This window comes from Anomaloglossus baeobatrachus, chromosome 9, assembly GCF_048569485.1.
Source record: "Anomaloglossus baeobatrachus isolate aAnoBae1 chromosome 9, aAnoBae1.hap1, whole genome shotgun sequence".
NCBI classification, from domain to species: domain Eukaryota; kingdom Metazoa; phylum Chordata; class Amphibia; order Anura; family Aromobatidae; genus Anomaloglossus; species Anomaloglossus baeobatrachus.
The window spans coordinates 63069200-63081307 of NC_134361.1; positions in this window are offsets into that span (position 1 = coordinate 63069200).

Sequence of the window (12108 nt, forward strand, 5' to 3'; positions counted from 1 at the left end):
AGCTGACTGTTTGCCATCTTGACAGCATAGGAGTAAACTCTATTACCGGCATCAAACCAAGGGAAAATGCAGGTATATAAAGACACTGGGTGTGGGGATTAGGATTTGCAGCTGAACTGACAAGATATCCACAGGGTCCTAAAGGGAAAGACTTAACCCTAACAGAGAAGATTAGGGATGAGTGAGCATGCTCGCCGCTACTCGGTGCTCGGCCGAGCATCCCAGTGCTTGGGATACTTGGCGAGCTCCGAGTACCGGCGAGATGCTCGGGCAGATGCTCGGCTCCCCCTCCCTGCATGTTGGCGCTGTTTACAGAGTCAGCCCACATACAGGGATTGGCTGTCACACACTGTAATGCCACAACCAACATGGCTGTGGCATTACAGCTATTGGCTGGCCGCCCAGTGTCATTAGCTCTATATGACACCTGACGGCGCTGTGCTCGGCAGTGCGATCCACAGTCAGCTAGTGTAGGGGGAGGTGCTGGTGAGCTAGGGACAGATGTAGTGTGTAGGTAATGTAGGTACTAGGAGACGTAAGGTCACCGCTGCCACCGTTGCCATAGTAACCTACCAAGTGGGATCTCAGATCACCTGATTTCCATAGCCGCTATGCACCGGAGCCGGAGGCGTTAACTCCCTGTTTACTGGCGCCGCGTATGCAGGAACTGCTGAATAGCGGTGCCGGGAATCAGCTGATTGGAGATCACCGTTGCTGTAGTACCCCGCTTAGTAGGTTACTATGACAATGGTGGCAGCAGTAATGTCACTGCCTACCAACCTGCCGCAGCCTCTGCTCGATAGCACAGCACAGGGAGGAGCAGTGTTCTTAGGAGCTGCATAGGTAGAAGAAAACAGAAGACCAGGATCGTGGAGGTGTGAGAGGGGGTAATAAAGATGGAGTTCCTAAGTGTGTCTGTGTATTTATTTATAGTAAAGTATTTTTTCTCTGTGTGGTGTTTTTTTTAACCCTTTATTGGAGATTCTTAATGGCCGGGACAAACTTGGTCTGACATTAAGGGGTACTTTGCACGTTGCGACATCGCTAGCATTGGCTAGCGATGCCGAGCACGATAGTACCCGCCCCCGTCGCACATGCGATATCTTATGACAGCTGCCGTAGCGAACATTATCGCTACAGCAGCTTCACATGCACTTACCTGCCCTGCGACATCACTCTGGCCGGCGACCCGCCTCCTTCCTAAGGGTGCAGGTCGTGCGGTGTCACTGAGACGTCACACGGCAGGCGGCCAATAGAAGTGGAGGGGCGGAGATGAGCAGGACGTAAACATCCCGTCCACCTTCTTCCTTCCGCATAGCCGGTGGAGGCAGGTAAGGAGATGTTCCTCGCTCCTGCGGCTTCACACACAGCGAAGTGTGCTGCCGCAGGAACGATGAACAAAATTGTATCTCCTATTGGTGCGACATTATGAAAATGACCGACGCTACACAGATCACTGATTTTCGACGCTTTTGCGATCGTTTATTTGAGCATCTAGGCTTTACTTGTTGCGACATCGTTACCGGTGCCGGATGTGCGTCACTTACGATTTGACCCCGACGATATCGCAGTAGCGATGTCGCAGCATGCAAAGTACCCCTAAGAATCTCAGGCTTAATACCAGCTGGTAAGACAAAGCTGGTATTAACCCCTTATTACCCAGAATACCACCCTGCACTAGGGCCACTTGAAGAGTTGGTTCCAGTGCCAGAAGATGGCGCTTCTATGAAAGTGCCTTTTTTTGCAGCGGGGGGAGGTGGGGGGGGGCAGAAAGCTTGGGCCAGCCTGCGCTGCGGATTCCAATCCCCAGCTGCCTAGTTGTACCTGGGTAGATACAAAAATTGGGGAAGCCCACATAATTTTTTTTTAATTATTTCATGAAATTCATGAAATAATAGGCAGTTGGGGGTTGGGGGCAGCTCATTCCTGCCTGCTGTACCTGGCTAGCATACAAAAATATGGCGAAGCCCACGTCATTTTTTTTTTTTTGTTTTTTGGAAAAAAAAATAAAAATGCATGGGTAGCCCCCCCTTTTTTTACCCCTAAACCTTGGGTTAGGGTTATGTGTTTTGGTTTATTTCTTTTATTTTTAATGATTTAAAAAAAAAAAAAAACGAAATGGGCTTTGCCATATTTTTGCATGCCAGCCAGGTACAGCAGGCAGGTACGGGATACCCCCAACCCCCAGCTTCCTATTTGTACCCAGCTGGGAACCAAAAATATAGGGAAGCCTTTTTTTTTTTTAATTATTTCATGAATTTCATGAAAAAAATGACTGATCCATCACGTGGTGGATGCAACGCAGGGCCATCAGTCACAATCCTTTGCTAATAGAAATCTATGGGGAAAAAAAACGGATTCCTGCAAAATATTTTGCAGGATACCATAATTCCTCAAGGCGATTGTGACTGATGCAAAACAACGGAAGTGTGAACTTAGCCTAAGTCCCCTGCCTCAGGTCTCATATTCTACTTCTGCCATCTTTTTCTGTTATTGCCATATATCCGCTCATTCTCCAGCGTTATGTGACATGCCAACTGCTCCAGTGTTTCATAGAGTGCACTAGAAGCAAAACCTCAATTCAACTCTATGAGAGCCTTGTTCTGGCTCTCATAGACTTGTATTGAGATGTTGTGATGAAACCTCTGATGTCCGGCCACTCAGAAGTTATGGGCACAAAATGGGACAGCGGTACCAGTAAGGTGCCAAAAAAGCATGGAAATGCCGAAGGGTGAGTATAAAACTGGGCTGGGGAACTTACATTTAAAGTGTCACTCCATCGTTGAAAAGAAAACTATGGAGTGGTGCTTTAGAGGGATTCTCCTGTTAAATGATACTGATGACCAATTCCTAGAATAGGTCATCACTATCAGATAGCTTGGGGAACAACAACTTGCAGAACTGCTAATCAGTTGTTTACAGCTCTGTCAGTGGCTGAGTACTATAGATCAGCTACTATTCAATTAGTGGCAATAATATCCATGTAGTGTATGTTCCCATTAACTGCTTCTCGCCAAGTCCAATTTTCATTTCGGCATCTTAGATTTCTCATGAAGCTTAGAATTAGCGGAACTTAAGGCGGCGTTACACGCTACAATTTATCGGGGTCACGGTTTTCGTGACGCACTTCCGTCATCATTAGCGACGTCGTTGCGTGTGACACCTACGTGCGACTCCGAACGATCGCAAATAGGGTGAAAATCGTTCATCGTTGACACGTCGTTCAGTTTCAAAATATTGTTCGTCGTTTGGAACTCAGCAGACATATTGGTACGTTTGACACCAACATCCACACGACCGCCTTGGTCAAACAATATATCGCTGAACGATGTAGCGTCGTTTGTCAGATGTGTACGTGTGACCGCTACAAAACGACCTATGAGCGATCTCGGCAAATCGTAACAACGATCTGGGCGTGTCACATCGCTAATGAGATCGCTAGCGATATCGTTGTGTGTAAAGCGGCCTTTAGAATTGATACAATAAGTTTCAAGGACTATATTTGTATATATACAACTTTATTTTGCATACCACATTTGAAAAAATGAAGATTTTTATTTTAGGATAGCAGTCTTGTCTTTCACTTCAGTCTTGAAGAAGGCTTGTGGAATAGTGATCATTCCTTGTATTTTATTAAGCAGATAAGGGGATATCTTTGAGATAAAATGTTGATCTTTCTTTTGGGCAGAAGATATGTTTCACAATATCCTTCCAACTTGATTCATCTGTGCTTTTACAGTTAGCGATCATGTCAGGTAACATTAAATATAGGAAAAAACAAGGTAATTGAAAACACACATGACAACACTAACACATGGCTTTTGTTAAAATAGGTATTAAGAAGTGTCGTGTTACCGCGTGTTCCTCCGGAATGACTACACGAGCAATAAAAATGTAAGCAGCACTTAAATGTAGGACTGCGTATTTTATGATATGCTGAGTACACATGAATTAGACGAGCAACATGAACATGGAGTACAAGCAGACCAAAAATAAAATGTGGGGAACCAAAATTATAGACTTTGTAGTAGAATCTGAATGACCTTAAACGTCTGTGAACTTGGTAGGACTGAGTTTCACGGACATCTTCAGGAGTCCTTACTCGTAAGCCCTATGAGAAGTGTAGCCTTGTTTATGAAACAAAATACACACTTTGTGTCCAGTGCTGCGGAGAAATAAGGGAAAAAAAGAAACATCAACAGAAAGCTTGGACGGAATCTGTCAGCAGATTTTGGCTATGTTATTTGACAGCAGGATGATGTGGGGGCAGGAACCCTGATTCCAATGATGTATTAGCTCATTTTACAGATTATTAGATACACTTTTTTTTCCCAAAAACTGGGGGTAAAATGGGAGTGTGTCTTATAATCCAGGTATGACAAAACAATCACTGATCTCGGGGAGACCAGCTAGAGAAAACACTGCCGGCAGCCAGCGAAGGCGCTCAACACAGTGAAATCCTATAATCTTATAATCCAAATATGGCTAACAGGTGCAGCGATGGGGGCTCAGGGACGGAGATACAGAGGGCTCAGAGGTGGGGGTGTTACTGCAGTGAAGCAGCTCAGTAGGTTCAGTGCACAGAGGATTGGTGATACTGCAGGCTTGTAGGGTGTCGCGGCAGTGGGTGCCATTGATCTGCTGGTGGGCTGCGGGCTACTTTGAATTACCAGCTGTGGATGGGATGAACTTAAAAAAATGGCTGTGGAGGCCAATCTGTGCATGCGCAACCTCTGTGACCATATTCTGGAATGCTGTGCCACAACACATCAGTCTCTCGCCTACCTTGACAAGCTTCAAAAGGAACCTGAAGATCCACCTCTTCCGACAAGCTTACAACCTGCTATAACCCTCAGTCTGATATAGCGCCGCACAACCAGTTCTACCCTAACTTAATAATAACAATATTCTTGATGTCCATCGCGTCAACCACAGGCGATTCAAAGGAGCCCACAGCCCACCGGCAGATCAATGGTGCCCGCTGCCACGACACCTCACAAGCCTGCAGTATTGGCGACACTCCATCCACTGACCCTCCTTAGTAGCGACACCCCCTCCTCTAATCTCACAGCATTATCGACCCTCTGTCCACTGACTCTCCTCTCCTAAGTCGCGACACTCCCTCCTCCGAGCCCGCAGAATTGCCGAGCCTACCTCCTGTGACCTTCTTAAGTCGCTCCATCACTGCCGCTCCCACCTGGTGAGCTAATATAAGATGCACTAGGATTATAAGATGGACCCTTATTTTAACATTAAAAATTATTTTTTCCTATTTTCCTCCTCTAAATTTGGGGTGCGTCTTATAATCCAGTGCTTCTTATAAAACAAAAAATAAAATATTTAGTTACTGGGTGCAGCATTGTGATAGAATTAAATTATTTATTATAGAATAATAATAAAATTTTTTATTTATTTAGTGCTAAAGTATTCTACAGAACTTTACAATTCAAAGGGGACATATTCAGACAATATCAGACATTACAGAATAACACAATTCTAAAGAAAACAAGAGGAGTAAGAGCCGTGCTCACAAGTTTATAATCTATAAGGAAATAGAGGAGGCACAAAGGGTAAAAAGTGCTTAAAGGGAACCAATCAGGTGCAATATGCACCCAGAGCTGCGAGCAGTTCTGGGTGCGTATTGCTAATCCCTGCCTAACCGTCCCTGTATCTAGTATCATAGGTAAAGGGATCTTTAGAAAAAGTATTCCTAAAGATCCTTTATGATAAGCTAATGAGCGTGGGGACTAGTTGCAAGGGCGAAATTTCCCTTGGCTAGTCGGCCCCCTTAGCATGTAAGCACGGCCCTGTGGGCATGCTAACATGCTGAGAAATACACAGCATCAGATGCATGGCTTTCATTGCTCTGCTTCTACCACAGCTGACGCTGTTTTTTGGCTCAATGTACATGATCAGCAGTTTCCCAACTTCTAGTTATGTGCACTATGAAGCTGAGTGTAGAGGTCCCGGCTTCAAACTGGTGTAGTGCACATTAACGGAAGTCTGGGGACTTCTGATCATGCGCGCTGAGCCAAAAACCTGCGGTGGCAGCAGAGAGGTGAGAGCGACCATGCCTCTGACACTGCGCATTCATTAGCATGTTAGCACGCCCACAGGGGTGTGCTTACATGTTAAGTGGACCGACTAGCCAAGAGAAATAATGCCCTTGCGACTAGTCTATGGCCTCAGTTTCATATCATAAAGGATCTTTAGAGATACTTTTTCTAAAGATCTCTTTATCTATACTACTATAGGCTGGGATAGTTAGGCAGGAATTAGAAATATGCACCCAGAACTGCTCGTGGTGAGGAGCAGCTGGCGATCCACAGTGTCACGCTGTACAAAGGCTAGTAAGACGCAGTACAGTGCAATCCCCACTAGGTGGTAGCAGAGTAGTGAAGGAGAGACAAATAAACACTGTAACGGAAAGGCAGCTGAAATACAGCAGAGTAACTTCAGCAATGTTAACAAGCGAATTATCAGGGGGAAAAAGAGTAGTCAAACAGTGAGGGTCTAGCCAGGAAAGTCAAGTCACTGCAAATGGAAGATCAATATCAAAGTAAAAAAGCAGAACCGAGTCGGAAGCCGGGCGATCAGGTATGCAGAGGGAAACACAAATAACAGACAGGAGAGGGAAATCAGAGGCTGGGACAGGCAGACAAATGGGGGAGGGTCAAAGTCAGGGCACAGTAGCAGGAAGGCAGAACAGATCAAGAACACTCACCAGAGCCAGTATACAAGCTGCAAGACAGAACTATCACTGGCACTGACCCATCCATAGGTAGAGAGGCAATACATATATAGCGTCCTGGGATCCAGAACGAGGCAAGGGAAGTTAACCAATGACATGACCAGGCCAGAGCTGGGTGTAACCAGCAGCAGGAAAAAGCCGGCTTGGATCATGACACACAGTTTCAAATGCAGAAGAGAGATCCAGAAGAATCAGCAGGGAATATAATCACATTTTTCCCTGCTGCAGATCTAGCAGAACCCAGTTGTTGAGCTATGTACACACCATAGTTTACTGTGTACATTGTATAGTGACAGAAAGTTCCCCTTAATGAAATAAGAAATATTGCAACAGTCAATTTGTCCTGCCATGTACACCAGAAGCCTGTGTTGGTGAACCGTCTTTTGGATTGCTCAAAATCAAATAACCCCATGTAGTGGAATATTTGAATATACTTTTATCTGATGCTTGTTTGTGAGTATAAGGCGGGCTTTGCACGTTGCGGCATCGCAAGCCGATGCTGCGATGTCGCACGCGATTGTCCCCGCCCCCGTCGCAGGCACGATACAGTTAGGTCCAGAAATATTTGGACAGTGACACAATTTTCGCAAGTTGGGCTCAGCATGCCACCACATTGGATTTAAATGAAACCTCTACAACAGAATTCAAGTGCAGATTGTAACATTTAATTTGAAGGTTTGAACAACAATATCTGATAGAAATTGTAGGAATTGTACACATTTCTTTACAAACACTCCACATTTTAGGAGGTCAAAAGTAATTGGACAAATAAACCAAACCCAAACAAAATATTTTTATTTTCAATATTTTGTTGCAAATCCTTTGGAGGCAATCACTGCCTTAAGTCTGGAACCCATGGACATCACCAAACGCTGGGTTTCCTCCTTCTTAATGCTTTGCCAGGCCTTTACAGCCGCAGCCTTCAGGTCTTGCTTGTTTGTGGGTCTTTCCGTCTTAAGTCTGGATTTGAGCAAGTGAAATGCATGCTCAATTGGGTTAAGATCTGGTGATTGACTTGGCCATTGCAGAATGTTCCACTTTTTTGCACTCATGAACTCCTGGGTAGCTTTGGCTGTATGCTTGGGGTCATTGTCCATCTGTACTATGAAGCGCCGTCTGATCAACTTTGTGGCATTTGGCTGAATGTGGGCTGAAAGTATATCCCGGTACACTTCAGAATTCATCCGGCTACTCTTGTCTGTTGTTATGTCATCAATAAACACAAGTGACCCAGTGCCATTGAAAGCCATGAATGCCCATGCCATCACGTTGCCTCCACCATGTTTTACAGAGGATGTGGTGTGCCTTGGATCATGTGCCGTTCCCTTTCTTCTCCAAACTTTTTTCTTCCCATCATTCTGGTACAGGTTGATCTTTGTCTCATCTGTCCATAGAATACTTTTCCAGAACTGAGCTGGCTTCATGAGGTGTTTTTCAGCAAATTTAACTCTGGCCTGTCTATTTTTGGAATTGATGAATGGTTTGCATCTAGATGTGAACCCTTTGTATTTACTTTCATGGAGTCTTCTCTTTACTGTTGACTTAGAGACAGATACACCTACTTCACTGAGAGTGTTCTGGACTTCAGTTGATGTTGTGAACGGGTTCTTCTTCACCAAAGAAAGTATGCGGCGATCATCCACCACTGTTGTCATCCGTGGACGCCCAGGCCTTTTTGAGTTCCCAAGCTCACCAGTCAATTCCTTTTTTCTCAGAATGTACCCGACTGTTGATTTTGCTACTCCAAGCATGTCTGCTATCTCTCTGATGGATTTTTTCTTTTTTTTCAGCCTCACCTCAATTGAGAGTTCCTTAGACCGCATGTTGTCTGGTCACAGCAACAGCTTCCAAATGCAAAACCACACACCTGTAATCAACCCCAGACCTTTTAACTACTTCATTGATTACAGGTTAACGAGGGAGTCGCCTTCAGAGTTAATTGCAGCCCTTAGAGTCCCTTGTCCAATTACTTTTGGTCCCTTGAAAAAGAGGAGGCTATGCATTACAGAGCTATGATTCCTAAACCCTTTCTCCGATTTGGATGTGAAAACTCTCATATTGCAGCTGGGAGTGTGCACTTTTAGCCCATATTATATATATAATTGTATTTCTGAACATGTTTTTGTAAACAGCTAAAATAACAACTAAAATAACAAAACTTGTGTCACTGTCCAAATATTTCTGGCCCTGACTGTATCTTGTGATAGCTGGCGTAGCGAAAATTATCGCTACACCAGCTTCACATGCACTCACCTGCCCTGCGACCGTCGCTGTGGCCGGCGACCCGCCTCCTTCCTAAGGGGGCGGGTCGTGCGGCGTCATAGCGACGTCACACGGCAGGCGGCCAATAGCGGCGGAGGGGCGGAGATGAGCAGGATGTAAACATCCCGCCCACCTCCTTGCTTCCGCATAGACGCCGGCGGCAGGTAAGGAGATGTTCCTCAATCCTGCGGCGTTATACACAGCGATGTGTGCAGCCGCAGGAGCGAGGAACTACATCGTACCTGTCACAGCAGCATAATTATGAAAAAGTCGGAGCCTGCAACAATGATACGATAACGACGCTTTTGCGCTCGTTAATCGTATCATCTAGCATTTACACACTACGATGTCGAAAGTGACGCCGGAAGTGCGTCACTTTCGATTTGACCCCACCGACATCGCACGTGCGATGTTGCAACGTGCAAAGCCGCCCTAAATGTGTTTGAGAGACATTTTTGCATTATGTACCATGTTCCTTGTTTCCTATGAAGCTGACTACAAGATGAGGACATTGAAGCAAGGTGTAAGGCTAAGATGATCTTCTTGATCCAGTGGGATTCCTCAACTATTGATCTGGCAGTGAGGAGGATATGAAGTTCTTTGATTCCATTGCCATGGAAACTGATAGAATGTAATAAGTGGGTTTATAAGTTTACATGATGCTTGTAGATTACTCTATGCTTCAGTTGTATTTCTTTAGGTACTCTAAGACCTCTTGCATGTCAGATTTCGGTAGGATTGGATGACTATTTCAAGTGTGCGAAATGTTATTAAATGTCTCCCAAATGATTTTGGGAAGAAGAAAGACCAAGCGTGTTGCATTGCCCCTGTAGACTGTGAGCCCTCAAGGACAGGGACATCTACCCACTGTACTTAAGGTCTCCTTATGAACCTGTGAGGCAGGAGAAACGCGTCAAGGCCATGTTATGGCATCTGCCTTTTCAAGGGAAGTCATGTTTTCAATGCTTAAACATCTCTGATATACCATGTATAAGTATTTTCTGGTACCTTATGTGAAACATTATTTATGCTTGTGAGCAGCGGATTGGTGTATTAATATCATTGCTGTAGTCACTGTTCTTTGCAAACTGGGTACCAGGTTACTAAGAGGAGATGATTAAGCTTGTTTTGGTGATTATGAAATCTTTGGTATACGGGTATCCACATGGTAATATAGGGATAGATGTAGCACCCAGGGGGAGGGGTAGTCAGGCATGGGGAATCTCGTACCTGCGTTACTCATCACCGGGCTATTGGGATGATCTGGGATGTCACGGTGGCCTGCCCGGCTTCATGCCCCGAGGGGTACACAAATAAGGAGGGAAGATGATGGGGGTAGTAGTAGGATAAATGTCATGACGCCACCTGTGGTATGCGGCCAGGGATTAGCCGCCGCTGCTGTCGCTGTCCTCCGGGGCGGATGGTAGTAGCAGCCAGAGATGATATTGCTGCCCACAGATGGAGCTGGCCCCGGGGAGGATGATGAGGGGAGTAGTAATGGCCTTTAGAGCCGAGGCGAGGGGCGGCGGTACCGGTAATAAGAGTCCGAGTCAGTTGCTGCAGTTCCAGGTGTCTTTACTCACTCTTTAGTGCCACTCACTGTGGCCCCCGCTGTGATGGGCCCTGTCGACCTCAGATAAGTTAGGAGAAGCCACCGGTGTTTGAAAGAAGAAGAAAGTCCTTTCTCAAAGTTGTCCTTCCTGCCATGAAGAACCTGGGTGAGCACTCCGATCCAAGCCGCAGGCCCTGTGAAGAGAAGATAGTGGTGCTGGTGTCATGTCCCAGAACTGGTGTCCCGGGTAGACTGAGTAGTGATTGTGTGTGTTTGCTCCTATTTCTACCCCAAATGGAATCCTCCCCCCAGGAGGCTGTCCTAGTGACCGGGACATTCCCAAGCTTCGTGTTGGCCAACCCCCTGCCTACGCTAGTCTTGCTCCTCAGACAAGGCTCCTGTGCTGTATCTAAGGTGTGCATGTGGAACACCTATGATTGCTCTGTGGCGACTGAAGCCTCAGGGGCACCACATATCCATAGGGACTCTTTAGGGAGAATCAACAGTGAGAGGGGGTGCCATTTGCATCATTTAGGGTGCCAACCTCCGCAGCCAGGTAGGGTGCTCTATTAGGTGCAATAGCAGGGCATTAGAGGTAGAATTTGATTGCATTGTGTAACACTGCTTACCTGCTTTTATCTCAATGATTATTTCCATTGTGTGATATCATTTTAAGGAAATGTTTTGGCACATTTATAGACAATAGTCTTTTAAAGTATATCTAATGAACCTGTCACGTGGAAAAATGCTATTACCTGCAGATATGGGGTTAATCTGCAGATTAATAGCATTCTGAAATTGCCCATCTCCTTCACATTGAACCCTGTTGCCGGGAGGAAAAGAACCTTAATCCTCCTAGTAGCATTTTGGCTTCAGTCATGGTGGCAGCACCAGCACAGGTTAAGTCACTGCTCTGTGTATTGGGAGCAGTGGCTGTAACCGCCCCCCGCACTGACTGACAGCTGCTCAGCATTAAAGCAGGATGTCAGTCAGTGCTGGGGGCGTGGCTACAGCCGCTGTTCTCGATACACAGAGCAGTGACTGAAACCACGTTGATGTCTCCCCTGTGACTGAAACTGGAATTCTGCCAGGAGGATTAAAGTTATTTTCCTCCTGGCAGCAGGGTTTAATGTGCAGGCACTGGGCAGGTTCAGAATGCTATTAACCTGCAGATTAACCCCAAATCTGCAGTTTAATAGCATTTTTCCAAGTGACAGGTTCCCTTTAACCAACAGAATTTAGTTTTTTCCCTAACTGCAGTCATCATCTGATTGTTATTGCTTAATTGATGAACTATACGGATCTACCTAAGAAACAGAATGTCAATGGTCAGCTTATTATGGCAGAGACATGAATTATACATGTGAGGAAAAATATATAAGGCCTCATTGATCAAAGTGTTTATGCCAGTTTAATGGCATAACATTTTTATTGGGGAAAAGTTGCAAGATCTTTACGCATTACAATTTTGCGTAACAATGTTGTGACTCTTGGTGTTTTCACAACAATGTCAGCCAACTCTGTCAAAGTGGACAGAGCATAG